This window comes from Rhipicephalus microplus, chromosome 4 (genome assembly GCF_043290135.1).
Source record: "Rhipicephalus microplus isolate Deutch F79 chromosome 4, USDA_Rmic, whole genome shotgun sequence".
Lineage (NCBI taxonomy): Eukaryota > Metazoa > Arthropoda > Arachnida > Ixodida > Ixodidae > Rhipicephalus > Rhipicephalus microplus.
In genome coordinates this window covers 225,576,555-225,602,018 of record NC_134703.1, presented here as the reverse complement: position 1 = coordinate 225,602,018, position 25,464 = coordinate 225,576,555, and positions in this window count along the sequence as shown.

Below are 25,464 nucleotides of genomic sequence, written 5' to 3'. Positions count from 1 at the left end.
CACTAAAAGCTATCACTTACAGACAAACAGTTTGGCGGAGCGCTTTAACCGCACGCTCGGCGATATGCTCTCTATGTACATATCCTCCGACCATTCTAATTGGGACTTGGTGCTCTTTTCGTAACGAATGTGAGAATAACTGTAGACATCCATGAAACTAAATGAACTATTTTGTCTCATGTCGATATTCGCACAAGGAGTGCTGACGATCAAGGCATCGCGCTTTCAGCTACGCAGGCTGTCACCGAAAGCTGCCGGCCGCAGCTGGTACTTCTGCGACTGATATGTAACAACACGCAATTTTCAGTTGGTAGTTTGGTACGCCTTCGTGAAATGACTCCCTCGCATACGTTTTCAGCGGATCGCATTGGTATTTATATGTGCGTTTATTTAATTGTTAGTATTGATATACCTGCATATATCTGTACACTTGCATGTCTGCTATATACTGCCAGTGGAGGCCAAAAAGAACGGCTGTCACTCGATATCGCCACTCCGGAAATGCATCTCTGGCAACGATTTGCCATATACTTACTTCAGGTACAGTTTAGGTTACAGTTAAAATGCTACAGAGCTCAAATGCAGAAACTTCAAGCATCGAAACTTAGCTGCTTCTCGAGCGGCCTTGCCCAGTGCCCCGTCCCAGCGAGGCCTATCGTGCCGGCCGCATCGGGGTACATGATGCCGGCGCTTTTTACTTTAAGTAGGCGAGATTCTAAGGTCTAAGAATGGCTGTAAAGTGCCGTTTAGACATCCATGATTCTAATGAACCATTTTTCCGCACGTGCGGTGCCCGCACAAGAAGCGACGATGATCGATGTGTCGTGCTTTCAGCAACGCAGGCTGTCACCCAAAGCTTCCTTCCGAGCTACTGGCCGTAGCCGGTTCTTCTCTGATTCGTATGTAATAACACGCAATTTTGAGTTGGCAATTTGGTACGCCTTAGTGAACAAACACACTGGCATACGTTCTCAGCAGATTGCTTTAGTAATTTCTTTGGTTGTTTCTTAGTTGCAGGTATCGATATAACTGCAAATCTGTACACTGCTTTGGCGGATGTATACTATTATACTGCTACATCGTCGCTCGCACGAAAAAAAACTGAATATTCAATCTTGTCGCTCATATTTACCGAACAAGTCTTTTAAATAATCTGTACATGTCGATCAGTAGCATATTCGAGAAGCGACTATCAGAGAAAAAAAGGTATCGGCAGCAGGCGATGATCTGTGGCTGCTCCTCCAGTCAATTTGAGATTTTTCAGAGTTCAGTTGTGTAATCTTCAAAAAGCTTTGAGCTCTTGCAAATATGCGCATGTCATTCGGTGCGTGGACGCCGGTCGTCACTGTCGAATCAGGACGAAATTGTTATTTGTAAAGGAATATCGCGTCCATCTTGACTGTGCGACTTGTAACCATGAATTCAAACGGCGTGTTCTTCAAATAAATAGTCATTTTACTTCCCAACAAACATGTTCTGGCATGGCGTGGTGAGTAGAGTGCTCGGTTTTTAAATTAGAAGGGGGCGAGTTCCAATCCCGCCAGAACAGTTTTTTATTTTCTTTATTTCTTCATGTGAATGTGCGCCAATTATTTTATTTATTTATTTATCTATTTATTTATTTGTTTATTTATGGCAAATAGGCACCCCTGTTTTAACCCTGTGGAGCCATTTCGCGCAAAGTACTCAGCGCCTCACGGGTAATGGGCCGCTGCCGCTCCAGCGTGCCAGTACCAGCGCGAGGCGATGGTACCAGCGCAATACTGGGTCCATAATCAGGCATGGTGCTGAACGCTGGTACCCAGTGGTACTGGTTTATGCAATAGGGAATTGAAGGAACAGTTATTCATTTTTGCTACGAATCACAATGCCTTATGCTGGCCGTCATCGCTGAAAGACCATACCAGACGGCTGCGATGGTGCGTCTTGCAGATAGAAGAGTACTCAATCACCCTAGTCTATAAAGCGGACCGCCAACCAGAGGAATCTGATTGCTTGTCTCAACCCCCAGTAGATGCACCAGATCTTCCTGAGAGCACCGAGTCAGCATGCGCGCTGGCGTTTTCAGCAATGGCAAACATCGGGGATGCACGATGACGTGATCGTCACTTAAGATAGATCATGAAACGGCTCAGTGAGCCCTCCATCCCTTCATCGCCCCGTGTGTTTATGCTTCATGACGGCGCTCTAAACCCTTGCAACGTGTCATAACAGCATACATTCGTCAAACTGTTCTCGCGCAAATAAATAATATTCTTACTACTAGTAATTTGCGCATCTGAAGAACTTACGACCATGTTCAACGTCGCTTCTTTTGACCCGCCGTTTACCGCTCTAATCGTTGTCAGATAGCTTCGTGCAAATTGTGTCAGCACCGCAAAACACCGACTACTTTTCTAGCAGGACGCCTTCACCTCATATAGATACCATGTGAATGACTTTACAGAGTTTATCTTGTCCTCCTAGGCCCTTTTGCTCAATTCATTAGAGGAAACAATTGTATAGTTGTTGCCATCGGCAGTACGACTTGGTATGCGATCGCACAGGCTATCATCACCCATTGTGCAACTGACGTCGCTGACTTTTTCCTTAGAGATAACATACTTCGCCATGACGCTCCTCGACAGCTGCTAACACAGCAGGATTGATGCTTTTTATCAAGTGGGGTCCAGGACATCCTGCATTCTTACGCTGCAAAACACACGTTACCCACTATGTTTCACCTACTGACCAATGGCCTACCAGAGCGTATCAACAGAACACTTATAGACATGATTCTTATGCGTCTTTTGCCAGATCATCGAGACTGGAAGAAAGTTTTGGCGTTCATATCATTTGCCAAAAATACATGTTGACATGACTCTGCCGGTTTTGAAAAAAGATGGTGGTGAGAAAGGCGACTACACACTTGCATCGGTAAGGTCCTATGTACGATAGGGCTTTGGAAGACCAACATGAATGATATCGGTGCGGGGATGAGTCGACGCAGACGAAGATAATGGTTCTATTTTGTACGTCACGTCGGTCACTTGACGGCATACACAATATTGTCTGGTGTATAAAAACAATACATTCTCGGAAAGCCCAACATGGCGTGCTGGAGAGAAAAAAAATACAAAAGATTGAGAAATAAAGGTCCGCTCCTGTTTTGACTATTGTGACGAGCTTGCTAGCCTGTTCGCGATTTGGATAATGATTGATTTATTGCTTTTTTGGAGTTTAACGTTTCAAAACCACCATTTATATATGATAAACGCCGTAGTGGAGGGCTCTGGAAATTTCGACCACCTGTGGTTCTTTAACGTGCACCCAAATCTGAGTACATGGGCCTACAATATTTCCGCCTACATTGAAAATGCAGCCGCCACAGCCAGGGTATGATCCCGTGACCTGCAGTTCAGCAATCGAGTACCTTAGCCACTAGACCACCATGGTGGGGCCGAGTTGGATAATCGAATGTGTGCAAGTTGACCTGCGTGGTTAGCATGGGCAATAGCGTCTTGAGCGTACTCAGTAGGTGGGCGTGTCAAAGGAAGAGTTGAGAAAAGGGTGAGCCGCCGCGCCCATGGCGAAGCCCACCCGTCGACTTCTTCTTTATTCCGAGAAGAATTCCCTAATTATGATAGCAACTATATTCGTCGTTCACACAATATTTAACATCCTCCGCGCCCCCATAATCACGCATGACGAAGAACGCTAAATACACCCAGGTTCTTAGTACGTAATGCTAGTCAGTAGTTAATCGAGTTCCAAGTCAGTTCATAAGACACAATCCAAGTTTTTTTTCCTGTGCTGGGTCTTCTAGCCGTTTTTCGGATGCTTGTTTCAAACGCGCGCTTTTGAACGTGTTCCCCATGGTGGAATTTCGATATACAGTTTAAGTTCTCGTGAAAACGATGATGCAGTCTCTTCCACGATTTTTTACTGTAGCTCACTTTGGAGAGTTTTCTTGATTTTCTCGTCTTGCCTTTGTTTACCTCAGAAGCACCAGCCGTCTCTTTCTGTTTTAGTCTGCTCTGTCTTATACGTGGCTGTGATGCTGTTTCGGCGTTTTTTGCTGAAATAACCTGGTTCCTTCATATTGTCCTCAACCTTGTGGGGGTGCTGACACCCCCTGTAAAGTTGTTTTCGCCGTGTGGCACACGTCTCTCGCCCAAAAGTTGCATTTCGCGTTACAACAACCGGGTGGTAGGTGACGTTGATTATCACTGTCATCATCATCATGGTTGTGACAGTGGTAGCGCCGGCGGTGACCCCTAGTGGAAAGAAAGCCTTGGTGGCGGGCTAGATTTGAGCGAGTCTCTTCTGCGCTTGAAAGAAATTTATGTAGCATGGGGCAAAAAAAAAACGGACATAGGAAGGAATAGACTGAGAGGACAGAGCGCTACTAGCAACAACATGTTTATTTTCGACCTCCAAGCCATTTTTAAGCCGAATCGTCAGTCGAGCAAGCAGTTAAGCACGTGTATTCACATAAATACACAACAATGTCATCTACCTACAAGAAAAAACGATAAATAAGACAACAAAAACATAACAGATAAAATCACGTATCACTGCGTACGCAGGAACCCCAGTTCCCTGGGTGACAAAGCAATTCAAGGCTTGCTGATACATACACCTCCAAGAGCATGAATAAGTTCGGCTTCTATGATCAACCGAGTCATCTCATCCTTATGCCGACCAACAATCATTGTACTCTGGAACAAAGGCCGGCCCCCACACGCGTGAATGTGAAGAGCGAGAAAACTTTCGCCGTGTAATTGTGTTCTCCCAACCGCTCATTCACACACCTATTGGTATGGCCGATATATTTTTTCTCACATGTGAACACCATAAGATAAATAACGAACGAAATGTACTCCACAAATTTTTGTGTATGCCTTTTTGTGCAGAACACCCTTTTCCCACGCAAACAAATGCACTCCACAAATTTGTGTGTATGCCTTTCTGTGCACAACACCCTTTCCCCACGCGATGGATTCGTCAGCACGCGCAATTTGCCAAGTTTATCACGTACTGAAAATAGCACCCTAATATTGTCCCGAAGTGCCACTCCCTTTAGATTATGTGAGAGCTGGTGAACATATGGAATTATGGCCGTGCTTCCTAATTCTGCCGGTAAATCGACATGAACATTCGATTGGCTTGAACTTCCACGAGTCCTATTCAACTCTTTTTCCGCAACTGAAACTAAAACATGATCCTTGCAAACGTGCGATCTGATTATGGAAGCTCTGCTTCATAAGGTGCGCACATGACTTCTTCAATGCGTTTTTGAGGCAAGTCGTCGAGATTGCTCTCTTGGTTAGTTTGGAATGACCGGAATGAAATGGGAGTAAAGCCTTCTGAGCACGCGGATTGTAGCACCAGCACAGCTCGTTGTCAGATACTGAACACTTAAATCTAAAAAACCTATTCGTCCGTCGCTAGGCCACTCTACTATCCCTTCAAGGGGCTTAAGACCATCACGAAACACATTCAACACATTATTACCCTCTTTAAATTTTCCCCCGAGCTGTCAATAAAATAATAAAATCATCTACAGATCGGAAGACTTTCTTAGCCGTCGTCTGTGCGAGACAATATGCCGCAATTCTATCAAGTTCTGCCAGAAACAGATTTCTCAAGACAGGCGCGATGCAAGAGCCGATACATATACCCTGCTTTTGCAAAAGAATATCATTGTTCCATTTGATGAACGTCGATGTAAGATCAAAATCAAACAACGTAAGAAAATTATCAGTGGATACACCCGACTCAGAAGAAAACTTAACAGCACCAAGTTTATCAAAGCTACTTCCAGCACATTTTAAGATTTGTGGATAGGGGAGGGAATAGTACAGGTCTGTCACGTCAATTACTCTGCTGGTGCTATGATCCGCGTGCTCAGAAAGCTTTACACCCATTTCATACCGGTCATTCCAAACTAACCAAGAGAGCCGTCGCGATGAATTGCCCAAAAACGCATTGAACAAGTCATGTGTGCACCTTACGAAGCAGAGCTTCCATAATCAGATCACACGTTTGCCAGGATCGGGATATCCACATCTTGTTTTAGTTTCAGTTGCAGAAAAAAAGTTGAAAAAGACTCGTGGAAGTTCAAGGCAATCTAATGTTCACGTCGACTCTCCAGCACAATCAAGACGCACGGCCATAATTCAATATGTTCACCAGCTGTCACATAACCTAAAAAAATGACACTTCGGGACATTGTTATTGTGCTATTTTCAGTGCGTGATAAACTTGGGAAATTGTGTGTGCTGACAAACCCATCGCGTGGGGAAAGGGTGTTAAGCACAAAAAGGCATACACACGAATTTGTGGAGTGCATTTCGTTCGTTATTTATTTTATTCTGTTCACATGTGGGCAAAAATATGTCGGCCAAACCAGTAGGTGTGTTAAAGAGCGATTGAGAGAACACAATTACAAGGCGGATAAACTGATGCCAGAAGGTTTTCTCGCTCTTCATATTCACGCATGTGGGTGCCGGCCTTTGTTCTAGAGTACAATCATTGTTGGTCGGCATAAGGTTGAGATGACTCGGTTCAACATACAAGCCGAACTTATTGATGCTCTTGGAGATGTATGTATCAGCAAGCCTTCAATGGCTTTGTCACTCAAGGAACTGGGGTTTCTGTGTACGCAGTGATACGTGATTCTAACTTTGATGTGCTTTTGTTGTCTTATCTATCGTTTTTTTTTCTTGTAGGTGGATGACACTGTCGTGCATTGATCTGAATGCACGTGCTTATCGCTTATTCGCCTGACAATTATGGCTTAAAAGCGTCTTAGAGGTCGAAAATAAACATATTGTAGGCATTTATTAAGCACATATACTATCTTTACACATGTTCATCATCATGAGTGGTCGTCATCTTCATCTGCTGTGGGGACTTGGTTTGCCTGAGTTCTGTGCCTTGGGTGTGGTCGCTTCATCGTGCCTTCTGGGCCTAATAGAGGTTGCCTTCACCGTTAAATCACAAGTGGTGGAGTGTGCTTTACGATCTTCCGTCCTCTCCCAGCCCGATCTGCCTCCTGGAGCTCCGCTCAGGTCGTCGTTTGCGCCAGGTGTCTGGTAAAGTGCCTCAGGACGAGCCAACCGGCGCTTCTGCGTCTACCTCAACGGCCCCGGCTACAGCGGCCTATCCATCGTGGATTATCACCGCGCACCAGCGTGAGCCGCCCACGTTCACCGGACTTCGAGGTGAAAATGTGGAGGATTGGTTGGACCAATTTATTCGAGCCAGTTCCACTAACAACTGGGATGATCCTACCAAGTTTCACCGTGTTTCTTTCTATCTGACAGGTGAAGCGAAAACATGGTTTTTCAATCATGAAACGGACATTACGGACTTGGCACGTTTCAAGCACCAGCTTCGCCAAATTTTCGGCACCCCGGTGGTTCGTTCAGCTCTCGCGAAGAAGACACTGGATGCTCGCAAGCAACAATGCGGTGAGTCTCACACATCGTACGTAGAGGATGTGCTTGCTCTCTGTCACTATTCCAGCACGTCCATGTCTGAATCAGAGAGAGTTCGTCATCTATTGAAAGGGATCGACACGGTCGCGTTCAATGCCTTGGTCATACAAAACCCGACCACAGTCGCTGACGTTGTTGCCACGTGCCAACGCCTAGAGGAACATGAGTCCCAACGGTTACCGCCGGACAGCGCTGAAAACACCACCACGACTGATGCCTCATTTCGTGCCATGATCCGGGAGATTATACGGAAAGAGCTACAATCTTTCGGCCTCTCAATAACACCGAGTCCACGTCCCCCCTCCAAAACTGTTTTGGGCGACGTTATCAAAGAAGAGTTAGCGTCCATGACCGGGCCAGCGTATGTAGACTCTCCAGTACCTCGTCTCCAGCCGACATATGCACAAGTCCGAGCTGGCTCACCACCCGTCGTACAACCGATGCCCGCACACTCGACGCCTGTCCCACTGGCTTCGTTAACTCCGAGTGCGCCTAGCCAGCCCTTTCACCCACCATGGCGGCCGCCTCATCCGATCTGTTATCACTGCGGCTATTGGGGCCACATTGCACGCGTCTGTCGGAAGCATCAGCAAGACGAGCGTCATGGATTCGACACCCATGGACGGGATGATGGGACAAGCTGGTACGCTTTCCAACGTCGTCCTCATGATCCGCCGCTACGTCGCTCACCGTCCACAACTGCGACATCTGAGCCAAACACTTCATACCACTCTACTAGACGCCCCGCACCCTCACCCCTCCACCGCTCTACGTCTCCATTGCGACCTGTCTCGCAATTCACCAACCAACGCCCGGAAAACTAACTTCTGCAGTTTTTGGAGGAAAAGCTGCATCGAATGAAAAGACAGAAATTCCTCCAGTGCGTCCATATATTACGATATCTGTTTTAATAGAAGGTGTGTACGTGGACGCTTTAATAGACACTGGTGCTTGTTTGTCTGTGATTGATCGTTCCTTGTGCTCACGTCTGCAAAACGTCACCACCCCTTATGATGGACCTACACTGCTCGCTGCTGAAGAGGACGCCATTAGACCTGCCGCTATGTGCACCACTCGTGTTTTCATAGCTGGTCTTCTTCATTTTGTGCAATTTGCTGTGCTGAGTTCGTGTGCCCACCAGCTTATACTAGGCTGGGATTTTCTGTCTACGGTGAACGCTTCGAGCTGCTGTCGAGAAAATGTTGTTGAGCAAGCCCGTTCGCTTGCTCGCTGCTGAAGATACCGAGCTACCACCTGGTCATCAGTGAATAGTTACCATCACTTCTAATGGAATCAACTCGGGTGACGTGTTTGTCCAACCATCTGCACGCTGTCTCGCGAGAGGTATAGCCGTTGCTTCAGGTATAGCGCGGTTCTACAATGGCTCCAGACTTCTCTACGCTACAAACCAGACGTCTGAGAAAATTCTCATTCCTAAAGGCACCACAATGGCTTGCGTTACTGAATCCCAACCTCTCTCTGTTGTCCCGTTTATGCCAGCGTGTTCTGACCTTCCTTCTATTGGACGTTCATCAAGCGTGTCTGTTCTTGCTGCGACTATTAGTCCAGAACTGACCTCTTCACAGACAGATGAGTTGCTTGCCTTGCTACAAAAGCATAGGAGATTGTTGGATGCCCATTCCTCATCTCTGGGACAGACGTCCATTATTAGGCATCGTACCCAGACCGATGGCACTTCCGTCGTACGCCGTCGACCATATCGCGTCTCTTCGTCCAAGCGTGAAGTCATTGAACAAAATGTAGCCTATATGCCGCAACGGAATATTATACGTCCCTCCGCGAGTCCTTGGTCATCCCCTGTTGTTTTAGCAAGGAGAAAAGATGGCTTCGTGCGATTTTGCATGGACTACAGAGCACTAATAAGATTACCCACAAGGATGTTTACCCCATGCTGCGCATAGACAATGCTTTGGATTCACTGCAAGGTACCGAGTACTTCTCAAGCCTAGATCTGCGTTCGGGTTACTGGCAAACACCCATGCACGAGGATGACAAAGAAAAGACAGCGTTTTAAACACCAGATGGGCTGTACGAATTCAACGTCATGCCACTCAGCCTTTGAAATGATCCAGCAACATTCGAGCGGGTGATCGACACAGTTTTACAAGGCCTGAAATGGAAGACTTGCTTGTGCTACTTAGACGATATCGTTACTTTCTCGTCAACCTTCCCTCAGCACTTGCAACGACTGGACGAAGTTCTTACGTGCCTTGCAAACGCAGGCCTTCAGCTGAACACCAAGAAGTGCCGTTTCGCGAGCAAGATGATTAAAGTGTTAGGCCACATCGTAAGCAAGGATGGTATTCGTCCCGATCCAGACAAGATTTCTGCTGTCCAACACTTCCCGCGTCCTGAAAAAGCCAAAGATTTGCGCTGCTTCCTCAGCCTCGCTTCCTATTTTCGCTGATTCATTCGAGACTTCACCTCAATAGCTTCACCATTGCACAAGTTGCTCGGATCAGGCATCTCCTTTGTGTTGTCTCCTGAATGTGAAGCGGCGTTTTTCCAACTGAAGTGTGCACTCACATCCGAACCAGTCCTCTGCCATTTCGACGAAACCGCGCCTACGCTCCTGCATACAGAGGCTAGTGGTCGAGGCATTGGTGGAATTCTCCTACAGCGAGACATATCTTCACGTGAGAAAGTCGTCACATACGCGAGCCGCGCATTGACCCCTGCCGAAAAGAAATATACCATCACTGAACAGGAGTGCCTAGCGGTCGTATGGTCGATACAAAAGTTTCGACCTTATCTCCACGGCCGCCGTTTTACTGTGGTTATGAACCATCCAGCCTTGTGCTGGCTCTCGACAATCAAGAACTTGTCCGGCCGCCTTGGTCGCTGGATTCTTCGCTTACAAGAATACGACTTCACGATTACATACAAGTCGGGAAACAAACATCAAGATGCCGACGCACTTTGGCGTTGCCCGCTCTCTTCGGAGCCACTTAACGAACCCGCCACTGCTGCACTCAAGAAGCTTTCGGCCATCTCTTCCCTACATGTTTCGTCATTAGCTACTGTGGACCCAACTTCTCCAAGCGAGTGTGGTTTGTTCTTATCTCACCAACGTGCTGACCCTTACTGTCGCCGCATCATGGACCGTCTTGATGGGATCTGCTGGCCCCTTAACGCTCGTCTTCAGTGACAGCTGAAGCAATTCAAGCTCAACAACCACATCGTGTACCGTCACATCTACCATCCTGATGGTCAACGCTGGGTGCCCGTTCTACCTCGCTCTCTTCGGGCTCAAGTCCTCAAGACATAACACGACGACATATCTGCTGGACACACGGGCTTCCAGAAAACGTATGACCGCATAAGATGTCACTACTACTGGCCGGGCTTGTCCACCAGTGTCGCGAAGTACCTTGCCTCATGCGCCCTTTGTCAGCGTCGCAAGCTACCTACATCAACTCGAAGTGGACAATTACAACCGCTCCCATGTCCCCTGCAATCATTCGAGGTAGTTGGCGTTGACCTGTATGGTCCACTTCCTATGACTGTCACGGGCAATCGATGGATAGTTACAGCTGTCGACCACTTGACCCACTACGCCGAAATAGCTCCCGTGCCTTCTGCAGCAGCTTCGGAAGTGGCTGACTTCATCCTTCGAGCAATAATCTTTTGACACGCAGCTCCGCGTGTAATACTGAGTGACCGTGGAAGAGTATTTCTTTCAGAACTCGTCGAAGAAGTGCTCAAGGCATCCAGTACTACACACAAAACAAGCTTCAGTTACCATCCTCAGACGAACGGCCTGACAGAGCGCTTTCATCGTACACTGTCAGATATGATAGCGATGTATATCGAACCTGACCACAGAAACTGGGACACCATTTTGCTATTTGTCACTTTTGCGTATGGATGGACGGATGGATGGATACGGCTTTACCCTTTAGATCGGGCGGTGGCTAGCGCCACCAAGCCGTAATAACTAATGAACACGAAACTATATTTATTTTTTTCCTTAAAAAGTGAGTTTGAGGGTTCGTACTTTGCAGTGAAGAGTTTAATTTTCACTCGTGCCTTGACTTTAGCCACCAATCAGATAACCTCCTTCTAGTTAAGTCCACTTGCTTAAAGTCGATTTTGCCCTCCCGGCCCCTAAACCCCAGTGCTTTGAAAAACTCAGCGCCATCATCCTGAACTATAGGGTGAAGCCCTTTACAGAACATTATCAAGTGTTCGGCAGTTTCTTCTTCCTCTCCACACAAACTGCATACTATGTCTACCCCTTCATATTTGGCCCGATATGTCTTGGTTCGCAGTACTCCCGTCCTTGCCTCAAACAGTAGAGAACTACCCCGAGTATTATCATAGATCCTTTCCTTGGCAATTTCCTGCTTAAAAGTACGATAGATCTCTAGTGCCGACTTCTTAATCATGCCCATTCTCCACATGTCAGTCTCCGTTTCCTTCACTTTCTTCTTAACCGATAGTTTTTTTTGGTTTAGCCACCTGCCGTTTTCTAAGTATTTACCAGTCAACTTCCTGGTTCGCTTCCTCCATTTTGTATCGACGTTCCTGATGTGCAAGTAGCTGAAAACATTCCTAGCCCAACGCTCCTCCTTCATTTCTCTCAATCGCTTCTCAAACTTTATCTTGCTGCTAGCTTCCCTGCCCTCAAATGATGTCCATCCTATATCACCTTGTACTCCCTAATTTGGTGTATTCCAGTGAGCTCCTAAAGCAAGCCTACCTATTCCACGTTGCTTAATTTCTAATCTTGCTTGAACTCCTGATCTCATGCACAACACCGCATTGCCGAACGTCAGCCCAGGAACCATGACCCCTTTCCATATTCCTCTCACAACATCATAGCTATTGTAATTCCATAGTGCCCTATTTTTCATCACTGCTGCTTTCCTGTTACCTTTAGTCGTCGTGTATATTTCGTGTTCCCTCAGGTACTCGGTCCCATTGCTTATCCATACGCCGAGATATTTGTATTTATCTGTTATCTCTAACGTGACCTCCTGTATCCTAAGCTCACTACTTTCGTTGTCATTGAAAATCATGACCGCTGATTTTTCCTTACTGAATCTAAAATCTAACCTATCTCCCTCATTACCGCAGATGTCCATCAATCTCTGCAAATCTTCCTTGTTGTTGGCCATTAGCACTATATCATCTGCGTACATTAATGCTGGTAGTGCCTGATCAATAAGTTTTCCTTGTTTGACTAAAGAGAGGTTGAAGCCCAGCCCACTTCCCTCAAATTTTGCCTCTAATCCTTGTAGGTACATTATCAATAGTAAGGGTGACAGGGGGCACCCCTGCCTAAGCCCCCGTTTTACCTCTGCAGGCTTGGATACCTGTTTTTCCCACTTTATAACTACCCTGTTACCTTTAGAGATACCCTTTAAAAGATTAGTGACTACATGTTCCACGCCTAGTGTGTCCAGTATTCCCCACAATTCCTCTTGAACCACGCTATCGTACGCTCCCTTGATATCCAAGAATGCTAGCCACAGAAGCCTGTGTTCCTTTTCTGCTATTTCGATGCACTGCGTCAGTGAGAACAGATTGTCTTCCAACCTCCTGTGTTTCCGAAACCCATTCTGCAGTTCGCCCAGCACCCCCTCATCTTCTATCCATGCCTGCAGTCTTTCCTTTATAATCTGCATCGCCAGCCTGTAGGCCACTGATGTCACTGTTATAGGACGGTAGTTGTTTATGTCAGCTTTGTCCCCCTTTCCTTTATATATCATGCTCATCCTGCTAAGTTTCCATCCATCGGGAACTTCACCATCGATTTTTATTTTGCTCACTGCCTCTCTGAAAGCCTGCTTAGACTTCGGACCTAATGTCTTTATCAGCTTAATTGGAATGATATCTGGCCCTGTTGATGTACTACTACGAACCCTTTTCTAAGCCCTTTCCCACTCTCGTTGTGAAAATGGAGCCATTGCACCACTTGATTCGTCCTTGTCTATTGTGGTGCATAAAGTACTTCTTTGTTGAAATTTTTCTGTCACCCTTGTTATTATATATTCAATAGCTTCGTCCCCTAGAGCCTAGCACCTTGGGCTGTAAATATAAAACTATGCTCTATGCTCGTCTCATTTCTTAGGGAGTTTAGATGGTTCCGAAATTTCGCAGCTGCCTTTTGCATCTTTTTTATGTACTTCTTCCAGCCACTGAGCTCCCTTTCTTCTAATCTTTTCATTGATCAGAAGGGATGCATCCCTTCTACAGCTTAGAAAGGTTCCCCATTTTCTTTCAACATCAGCTTTCGGTTCACCCTGCTGCTTAGCATGTCTGTGTCCCCGAGAGACTTCTTGACGTTTTGCTATGGCTCTCTTAACTTCCTCATCCCACCAACTTTTGGATTTTTGTCTGCTTTTTCGGGGTGACTTGTCAGGCGTCTTAGCAAGCTCTAGCTCAAAGAGTCTAAATAGATTCGTGTATGTCCACACTGTCTTATTATCCTCCGTGATTACTTTCTCAATTTGTGTAGTGGCTATTTCAATTTGCCTTTCTGTATAAAACTTTTCCTGTAGTTGCTCATCTTGTCTCCTTCCCACTTTCACTGCTCTTCCAAAACTTAGCTTGATACGTTTGTGATCACTACCCAGAGTTCTGGAGTCACCTTCATCTATGTGCATTCCCCTGAGCTTATCATACATCCTATGTGACATCAGTGCATAATCTATCGTCGACTGCAGCCTTCCTACCTCCGATGTTATTTGCCCTTCACACTTCTCGGTACTGTTGCAAATGATCAAATCAAGCCTTTCACACATATCCATGATCATTTTGCCTGTCGGGTCGGTATACCCATCTATGTCTTCTATGTGCGCATTCATGTCTCCTAGTATAATTATATCGCACTCTCTTTCTTAACTCCTGAATGTCCTTTGATATACACTCTACCAATGCCTGGTTTTTCTCTCTGGCCTTTGCTCCCGTCCACAACTACACGAAACCAAGGAGTGTCATTTTTCCTGCCACTTTCCCTTTTATCCATAAATGTTCCTTGCACTCCTGCTTGACCCTTTGCCAGCCTGTACATTTATGAATGAATGCCCCAATACCACCCCCCTTTCTGCTGTCTGCTGCCTTCTGTTCTATTACAATATTCCCACGCGTAGTCCGCATTGTTCGGATGTTGTTCCAAGTCCCTGAGATGTGTTTCTACAAAACCGTATACCATCGGCCTCTCTTCCCTTATCTGTTCTTCTACCTCTTCCCACTTCAGCCTGTTCCTACCACCCTGCATGTTAATATACCCTTTGTCTGAATGGGCTCGGCTCTCGTGGCTACGTCTATTTATGCCCTGGACTCTACTTATCTTAGACATTGGTGCCCCTTTGGAATCGTATCTGTCCATAACACCTGTCGAAGAGTCTTCCTGGTTGTTTTCCTCGTTACTAGCTATCCTGCACCCCGAAGGGCTAGCTTGCCCCCCAAAAAAGCTACTGCGCGTCCTGCAAGTCGCCAACCCACCTCATGACCTAGCTGCCCATCGAAGTGAATTCCCCACCTATGCACCTCTCTGTTTATTTCCGCCACCTCAAAGCCTTTCTCTCGACTCATCCGCCATATCTCTTGGTTTGCGTTGACAACCACTCTTTGCAGGTTGCTATCACGCACCGGTACTTCCGGTATCGTGCATATCACTACCTGTACCTTAGGTAAAGTGGCGCGCATGTCATCGACGCCTTTCGCCAGTGTGGCTCCTAGTCCTGCTGTATCTTCATTTAAGACATTGTTTACACCGCCTGAAATTATCACGAGGTTTTGTCTATCAGCTGTAGTTTTGAGTTTGGCGCTCGCTTGCCTCATGACTGCTTCAAGCTTACGTCCTGGGAACGCCCCTACTGCAACCTTCTTGTCACCTCTTACCCTCTCTTTGATGGCTTCTGTGCATCGATTTTAATTCGAGTCCCCGGTGATTATCACATGCTGTGACTTTTCAGCTGGAGCGTCCTGCACCTAAGGGCTACTTGCACCTGTGACGCCGGCTGCTTTGTCCCCTACCAGCCCCACCACTACCTCGCTGAAGCTGGGCCTTGCGACAGTTGAACCGGCTAAACATGTTTTTTCCAAACTTGCTAGCTCTTCCTTCTCCACCGTTCTAGTTGCCCGTTCTCTACTTTTCTCTCCGTAGGCCGCTTCTTTGTTCAGCTTCGCTAGTGCTTCCTCGGTGGACTTCGGTCTTTGTCCCATTGCCATCGTTTTCTCTTGCTCTGTCGCCAACGCAGTCTCGAGCTCATCGATTCTCACCAGCAGTTCACTTTGGGCAACCATCATTTTCTCCATTTTTTCCTCGACCTCACATTGCCTACACTTCGCGTCAGCCTCTTCTCCATCCGCTTCTACGCTTGGGTCCACTTTGAAACCCACTCCACATCCTGAACACTTTACAGTCTTTTTAACCATGTCTTTCTGACACCAATTGTCCCTATACTCGATAATTACTAAACTCGTGCCGTGCACTACGAAAAAAAAAAGAGAGTCTAAGCTCTACTACAAAAATTTGCGTGTTCAATCTACGCGCACCTTCCCCACGGAGTGGCAAAAAAAATTTTTTTTCAAACACACACACCCGCAATAACTAATAAATACCTGGTGACTGGCCCCCGAAAAAGCCGTACCATAAAATAAGTGCTACGAAGATTTCAGCCGCTGCCTTATAATTATAAAGACAAGCTCAAAACATGCAAAAACACTTATCGGCGCAGTCGATCCGGAGCGCTCGAAAAACACGTCCATCCACCGTGACAGCCCGAACCAATCTTACCTTTGTACAGCGCACAACCGGTTACTCGCCGTTCTACCTCGTCCACGGTCACTTCCCCTCTTCTTTCCTCGATGTTTCGTTCTTCTCTGCGCCTGTCAAACCATGTTAATCTTCAAGTGAAGAATACGCGTCTCATCCACTTTATTGCCGACAGCTGGCTCACGTCAACACTGAAGCCAAGCAACAGGATCGCAAGGTTGAATATGATGCCTGTCATCGTGCCGTGTCCTTCAGCCCTGGCGATGAAGTCCTCCTTCTCACACCCATTCGCACTCCCGGCCTGAGCGAGAAGTTTTAATTACGTTTTATTGGCCCTTACACTGTCTTGGAGCAAACATCTCCTGTGAATTATCACGTGATACTCGTTCTTTTTTCGACGGACCACCGCTACAGAGCAGCAGAAATAGTCCAGGTACCCCGCATGAACCCTTTCATACGGCGTTCCTCTTCGCTTTAAACTGCGGCCAAGAACTGCGGTCAGTATGACCGCTTTCACGTGGGAGGGGGGGGGGGAGTTTGTGTAGGCATTCATTAAGCACATCTACTAGCTTTACTAATCTCGAAGCAGCGCTTCGAGATAGGTAATAGTGCACTTGAAGTTTTAAAGACTATGTCCACTTAGGGCACGTAATAACCGCAGAGCCGAACCACGAGATTGAAGTAACTAGAAGAATAAGAATGGGTGGAGCACATTCTGCAAGCACTCCCAAATTATTACAGGTAGATTGCCACTATCCCTCAAGAGGAAGGTATATAACAGCTATATCTTGCCAGTACTTAGCTATGGAACAAAAGCCTGGAAACTTACAAAGAGGGTTCAGCTTAAATTGAGGACGACACAGCGAGCAATGGAAAGAAAAATGGTAGGTGTAACCTTAAGAGACAAGAAGAGAGCAGAGTGGATTAGGGGACAAACGGGGGTTAAGGATATCATAGTTGAAATAAAGAAGAGGAAATGGACCTGGGCTGGGCATGTAGCGCATAGACAGGATAACCACTGGTCATTAAGGGTAACTAACTGGATTCCCAGAGAAGGGAAGTGGCTTAGGGGGAGACAGAAGGTTAGGTGGGCAGATGAGATTAAGAAGTTTGCGTGTATAAATTGGCAGCAGCAAGCACAGGACCGGGTTAACTGGCGAAACATGGGAGAGGCCTTTGTCCTGCAGTGGACGTAGTCAGGCTGACGATGACGACGATGATGATGATGATGATGACTATCTTTACACATGTTCATCATCATGAGTGGTCATCATCTTTATCTGCTGTGGAGTCTTGGCTTGCCTGAGTTCTGTTCCTTGGGTGTGGTAGCTTCATCGTGCCTTCTGGCCTAATGAAGGTTGCCTTCACCATTACATCACAATATTCTTGCTTGTAGTGCTCTGTCCTCTCAGTCTATTCCTTCCTGTGTCCGTTTTTTTCGCCTCGCGCTTCATAAATTTCTTTCAAAGGCATCCCCAACAAACCCACATCGCCACTCTTGTCTCTTCTGCGCGTGACGATTGCCGCGAACGGTTGTCTAGCGTGGGTCCTCGGTGCGTGGCTCTGCGGGCCTGCACGCTGGGGGGGATGTCACGTGGTAAGTCAAGCGTTGGCGACGCCGCCTTGGGTGTGTTATTTTGTGTTTGCCATGTTTTGTAGTGTATGTAAATTGTGTGTAAGGATGTCTTAGCATGTTGATAACGACTGATGTATCATTCGACGGACGATATTGTCGTTGTAAATTAGCTAAATGTTTGTTGTTTGGTTTGTACCAACCGCGTCTGCTGTGTCCGTTCACTCCAAGTGCATGGCGAGGCTCTCGACTCGTATAGACCCCACACTGGCTGCCCAACGTGGAGCTCCTAGTGTATCGGACGACAGTTTGTGCGGTTCGCTGCAAGCTTTCGTTAGAGCTGTAATAGAGTAGGCCTAGGAGGACTTATCATTGCTAGCGTCGGCGGTGTGCTTTGTTGAGAGCGAAGAGATTGGTATTTGTGACGTGTTTGAATTTGTCTGCAGGTTGAGTTTTTTTATTTTTTGCTTGCAAGTGTTGTTCTTTTTTGTTGTTGTTAGTTTCCAAAAACGTTGTTGAATCACGACGAGAGCCATGTGGTCCACATCATGGGTAGAGCAAGGCCTAGAGCACGTGGTTTGTAGGCCAGGCTCGAAGCGAGTGAGTACGGAAGCCTCGGTGGTCCGCCTTTCTGTAAATAGCTTATTCTATCTGTTTGGACTCAGGGAGCCGGGTGTCGTTGCTGTCGTGTATTGCGGCTCGACGTGGGGCAGTGGACGCCGATCGCTCGGTAAGCTGCTGTGTGCGGCGAGCGATAGGTCCACCTCACAGCGTAGATGTCTCCTCTGGCTGCCCCTTCTGCACCTAGGCTGGGTGCTGGGGGAATGCCGTTTGTTGTCAAGCGCACTCATTAGGCCTAAGGCTCTGTGCAGCCGCCTGTCGCATGTGGCACAACTAGGTAGATTGTGGCATTGAGGTGTTGCGCTCTGCTTCCCTCACTTTTGTTATCTTGCGATGCACGAGTTAGGAAAAGTGATTTTTGTTTTATTTTGATGGGCGTCTCGGCTGCCGCCAATGTATTAGCTAGCACTACTGATCATCGTACTACGTGGTCGAAAAGCCCAAAGCTCCTTTCCCTAGGCCCTGCTCTATCGACTCTTTCAAGTTATTTTTGTTGATGTATTCAGCGGGAGGAATGTCATCCATAGCCGGCTGTCTTCTGCACATCGTGAGCGTCACTGGCCAGGAATGCGGTCGTGAGGTCGGGCGATGAAGATGCCTGGGACCTGCGCAACTGCCTGCAGTCCATCGCCCTCGTGAGTGCTGGTCGCAACTGGAGGACGTGTAAGCGCTACGGACGGTTCGTCGCGCCGACGGCAACGTTGCTGTTGCGGGACCGGTACTGAGGTGAAGTCGAGCAGGACAGTGTAGCAGTGTCGACCAGCGGTGGTGTCGTGGTGCAAAGACATTATGGACATGTGATGTCATTTTTGTGTTAAAGCTTGTGTAACTGATCTTTGTTTTCGGGATATAGTTTCATTTAGGTTGGGGGGGATGTGGGGGTGCTGACACCCCCTGTCAAGTTGTGTGCGCCGTGTGGCGCGCGTGTCTCACCCAAAAGCCGCATTTCTGGTTACAACAACTGGTAGGTGGCGTTCATTACCACTGTCATCATCATCATGGTTATCACAGTGGTAGGGCCGGTGGTGACCCCTGGTGGAAAGCAAGCCTTGGTGGCAGACGAGAGTTGAGCGAGTCTCGTCTGCGCATGGCGGTTGCCGCGAACGGTTGTCTGTAGCGTGGGTCCTTGGTGCGTGGCACCGCGGGCTTTGACGCCGGGGGCTCTCGTGGTAAGTCAAGCATTGGCGATGCCGCCTTGGGTGTGTTATTGTGTGTTTGTCATGTTTTGGAATGTATGGAAATTCTTTTTAAGGATGTCTTAGTGGGTGATCTCGATTGGTGTATCGATTCGGCGGAAGATATTGTCGTCTAAATTAGTTAAATAAATGTATAAATGTATGTATGGTTTGGTTTGTACCAAGCCCGTCTGCTGTGTCCGTTCACGTCTGCGGTCTGCTGTGCATGTCAAGCACGTCTGCTGTGTCCGTTGCTGTGTCCGAGTGTAGACGATGCCTGCACTCACGTTCATGCACCTTCAAGATGTACGTAGTCGACTTCCATGGACTACCTTGCCTTGCGATTATCAGGCCGTTGTCGTGAAGGGCGAGTCAGGACGGAGCCGAAGTAAACGTGAGGACTCCCGTCTCGTGAACCTCCAGACGATGCCTGTACTCACGTAAGTCCATTGGTGCTCCTAGTGGTCTCAGCTGCAACCGAAGTCACGCTCCCAGGTCTCGGCGGCGGTTTGGCCTCGCACATCAGCTTTGCCCACGGCGGCTTCCCAAAAGTTCTCGAGGCTACGACGGCGGTCGAAACTCATGAAGTCCGCTTGGTCTCACCTCCGAAGGTCCTTCGTCCCGGGTTTCACGGCACCAAAATGTTGAGGAAAGGGCGAGCCACCATGCCCATGGCGATGCGCATTCATCAACCTCTTATTTATTCCGAATGTTGGTCAAATCCCCGATGACGATATCACCACTACTCGTCTTCTACAAAATTTCTAACAGTAGGTATCATCGTGTCTCTAGACAACGTCAAAATTCGGCCGGCAAAATGCCCCCCTTCCCGAAAGGAATCGTGATAATATGCAAATGCATTTGATGCACCGAGACTGCAGTATTGCTGCCATCAGACATTCTCCTTCACCGACCTCTGCGAACGCCTTGAGAAGCACCTAGCCAGTGAACAATCGAGAATGAGGAGCAAGTGAACAGGAGGGTGGGGCACCAGCATTCTCCACTCGGCATGGCATTTCACAATGGAGCCTTGAGCACCATATTTCTAAATGTTCTTGAGGTGCACCAAGCCAGTGTGGGGGAAGCCCGAGTAGGCTAGAGAGTGGGACGCATGGACGAGCGATGGCGATTAGCCAAAGAAGCAGCGAAACACTGCACTTATACTTTCCTTTACTCTCCCACACCACATGCTCTGGTTGCTAAGAGAAATTATAAGAGCGCATGCCCACAGCTGTTGCTATGGAAGAGAGAGTGGCAGTGAAAAAATAGCACTTGCCGGCACGCGGACACCACCGCGGACCTCGCCGGATGCCTGACATAGCGCGACTAAAGAATGCATTCGAATTTAAAAAGGCGAACAACCAGCCGACTTTTACCGGATCGTGTTACTCAGGATCTCGAACCGCAGGGGTGGGCTGAGCGAGAGCAATCTCCTTCGGCTCTATCATGCGTTTCTCATGAGCCACATTAATTATGTCGCTTCGGCGTTGCGCTGGTCCAAAAGAGAAGAGGCAAGAATTGATACACTAATGCGCAAAAGCATAAAGCGAGTTCTAGGCTTGCCTATCCACACTAGCACCGAGAAGCTCCTTCAATTGGGCATGCATAACTCCCTCTCGGAGGTGATCGAGGCCCAGCAGATGGGTCAGGTCGTGCGACTATCGTCCTCGGGGGCTAGTAGGCGCATCCTGGAATCCATAGGCTGCGGTCCTACGGCGACGAACCAGCGTAATGTAACACTACCACCCTCGATCAGAGGCACGTTTTCGGTAGCTCCACTTCCAAGAAATGTCCACCCACAATACAATGTAGGGCACCGCATAGCTCGGGCCCGTTCCTTATTAAAATCAGTTGCAAACAGACCGCATCTCGCGACCTTTGTCGATGCAGCCCAGTACGGGCGTTCGGATCGCTTCGCAGTGGTCTCGGTCGATCATAGTGGCACACTCCTATGCTCTGCCTCGGTTAGAAAGGTTTCGGCAATGGTGGCTGAGCAAATCGCCATCGCCATAGCAATGAAGGACCCATCGCGTCCTAATGTCTTTACAGATTCGCGTTCCGCAGCTAGGGCTTTCACCTCGGGCTCGATCTCGCGTGAGGCAGCGGCCATCCTCGGCTGTGAGGGGGCTGCCGGGTTTCACACCACAACATGGTTCCCGGCCCACATGGGGGCCAACGTACATCCTGATATCCCCAACGCTAATGAGTTTGCCCATGACCGTGCGCGAGGTATCGCTCACCGCGGTGGTCCCGGCGGATTCGCAGGCGGGGACGCCGGAAGATACAGGGACTCGCTACTCACTTTCCACGAGATCATGACTCATTATCATCTATCTCGGAGGGCTTTACCACTTCCTCATCCTAAACTTACGCGACCACAATCAGCGGCCTACAGGATGCTCCAAACGGGGTCTTTCCCTTCGCGAGGCAGGTTCAGTCATTTTTCGCCCAACATCGAGCCGCATTGTCCGGACTGCGGAGAGGCGTATTGCTCATTACCTCATATGCTCTGGCAATGTCCTGCGTTACGTTGCGCAGAGTTCAACAAAGAAGAGGACTGGGAGGAAGCCCTTAACAGCGGCGACCTCTTGGTTCAACTTTGGGCTGTCCAGAGGGCCTGCGAGAGGGCGGAGGGCCACGGTCTTCCGGTCCCTACGTGGGAGCCGCCCGCGACTGCTACGAATTCCCCCTAAACGGGGTCGTTACAACGCAGTTCCTCAGGACCTGAATAAAGTTCTTTGTCTGTCTCTCTGTGTTATACGCGAACACGACAAAAAGGCAACGCGGTATCCCATTCTTGGTTCTCTCTATATACTCCGCCAAAGCGCCCGTCTGGGAATCATAGGCCATTTTATTTTATGCTTGATAAAGCAAGACGTCAAGGTGTCGTTAATGATTCTGAGAAAGAAACGTTCTGCTACGGTAACTTGACATCTGACATGGTGCTGCGTGTGAAGAATAAATTGTAGAGCAAAAAACAACGCTACGTCGACCGCACTGCTGGTTGAAAGTGCCCGAGTAGTTCCATAACGCGTGATATAGTCCATGGCCACAGTGGTTTAACGATTTCCAGAGCTCGACGTAGAAAACAGACAAAGCAAGTCAAGGCCAACACGATGAAATGGTTCACATAGCAAGTTGAGTGATTGAAGATTGCCAGCGGGAGAAAAGGATCACTTCTTACAGCGCTGGCAAAAGCCGAAATGGGGCACGTAACGACATATAGGCTTATCTGCAATTCTGGACAATAGAACCAGTGGTGTGTTCGACCGTGTATGCGGGAAATGCCGAGGAAACCCGCTGTTGACGCATCGCGAAGTTGGGCCAGAACAGTCAAACGAAGGTATGTCGGAATGCGCAGCGATAGGTCAAGGCCACCAGGTAGCATACAGTGACAAAGAAAGCTGTCATCATGTAGCACAACGAGACGAATGGATGAATTGGGACCAGTGAGATGCGCAGAGTCGGGTTATGGGGATTCTCAGTAGAAATGTTTAGGAGGTCAGCTACAACGAGCACAGCTGGATTGATATTGTTCACCGAAGGTTCCAGTGGGCCTACTTTATAACAGGCCAGGCAGACCGCATCTTCATGCAAGCGACCAGACTAGTAGATGAGAGTGAACGGGAAATCTTGCAGTCATAATACCCGGTGATGAAAGCGACCAGCGGGTTCATTGAGAGTAGACAGCTAGCAGAGGTCATGGTGATCACTTACAAGTGTGAAGAATTTACTGTAGAGATACGGCCAAAATATATCTTCGGCCCAAACAAAAATGAGCTAGGTATTCTCTTTCTCGTTTATAAATAATTTCGTTTAACTGTAGAGAGAAGGCGGCTGGGGTACGCAATAACGCAGTCGTGACCACGTTGATTTCGGCCACGTACAGCGCCGATACTACAGCCTAGTGGCATCAGTGCGTACTTCAGTAGGTTCCGAGTCAAAATGGGTGAACACAGGAGGCTGTTTGAGTAGATCGACCAGATGATCAAAAGCCGGCGCTTGATCAGGCACCCAACAGAAAGAGACGTTCTTTGTCAGAAGGCATATGAGGGGTTGCAAAATCACCGAAAGATCTTTCACAAAGCGGAGAGAATATAAGCGCAGGCCAAATACAGAGTAAACGTCTTTGGAAGAATGTGAAATAGGGAAGTTCATGATGGCACGTATTTTTGCTGCATCAGGTCGTTGACCAGCAGTGTTAACAGATGGACAAATAACGTGATATTTTTGTGGCCAAAGTGGAATTGTGGAGAAATTAGTTGAAGAACGGTGGCGCAAAGAATTATCAAAATGGGCCGACAAGTGTTCCAAGTAAATGATGAATGTGGATGAGAAAACACTATTGCCAGGGTAGCAGAGGCATATAGAATATTTGAAACCCCGAAGTAGAGAGCCAATAATGTGCTCAACTATGATAGGTTACACAACGCAAAGGGCATGGCGTTCAACTGTTAGAGCCTATTGACTGTAAGAAAGGTGGCCTTGTCCCGATCATTTTCATTGATAGTAATTTGCCAGTAGCCCGAACGAAGGTCTGTGAAAGAAAAAGCATCATACATCATGAAGAGAATAAGTGCGTCGTCTATTCGCGGAAAATTGTAGATGTTTTTTGGTGGACTTTCTGAGGTGCTCATAGTCTATGCACAATCACCGGGTGCTGTATTCCTTTTATACAAGTGCCACGGGTGACGCCAAAGGACTTGGCGATGGCTCAATGATATCCTGAGCTTGCATCTTGTCGACTTCTGTTTGAATGATGCTGCGCTCGGTCACATACAAATGAAAAAGGCGTCGATGACTGGGTCGTGCGTCCCCGGTATCAATGCGATGGGTAACCGGACATGTTTGGTGAATTCGAGGCTGAGAAAATTCGAAAGTTTTGTGGTATGACATCAGCAAACAGCTTAGGTTCTGGCTTTGAGAAGGAAAAAAGACTTGAGCACTCATGTTATCGAACGGGCCATCAGGTGTCAAGCTAGTAGCAGCGCTGTCTGAAGATGGTTGTGGAGCATCATTTGATGTGGCATCATAATCATCAACAACATCATCACTAGCCTGAATACACCCTCTGCCAAATTCTTTCTCTCCCGTGGTCCGCCGATGAACTCGTTCTTGTGCTTTCGACTGCCACGATACACCTGCAAACTTTTTAATCTTATCGGCCCACCTACCTTTCTGTCTGCTCTTCGTACAATTGCGTTCTCTCGAAGTTCAGTCTATTATTCTTAATGACCAGCAATTATCGTGCCTACGTGCTTCTTGCCTAGCGCATTTCCATTTCTTCTTCATTTGAACTATCATATCCTTTGGACCGTTTTGTTCCTGACGCACTGTGCTTTCTTCTTGTCTCTTGAAGTTACACTTTTCTTTTGGTTTTCTGTCACTCATTTCGTAGTCCTCAATTCAAGCTGAACCCTCTTTGTAAGCCCCTAGGTTTCAGCTCCGTAGCTAAGTACTGGCACAATGCAGCTGTTACACACCTTCCTGTAGCAGGTGAGTGGTAGATTACCATTTAGGATTTGAGATAGCTGACCGAATGTTGGCCACCTCATCCGAATACTAGTTATTTCATCCTATGGTTCGGCTCATTGATTACTACCTGTTTTAAGTAGACATATTCCTTTACAACTTCTACTGTTTCTGCTCTGGAAACTCCGAAAGTGGTCTGTCAACACGCTTGCGCTGCTGATTAGGACCACAGTACCGGGAATAGATCGGTTGTTGGCAGTAGCACTCTGTTCAATTTTATTTACTTATGAATACTGCAACCACAAAATACGTTTTAGCCGAGTGTAGATACATTTGTTAAGCTTACAAATCAGCAAACTAAATAAAAATAAAGCGTGTAAAGTGTGCACA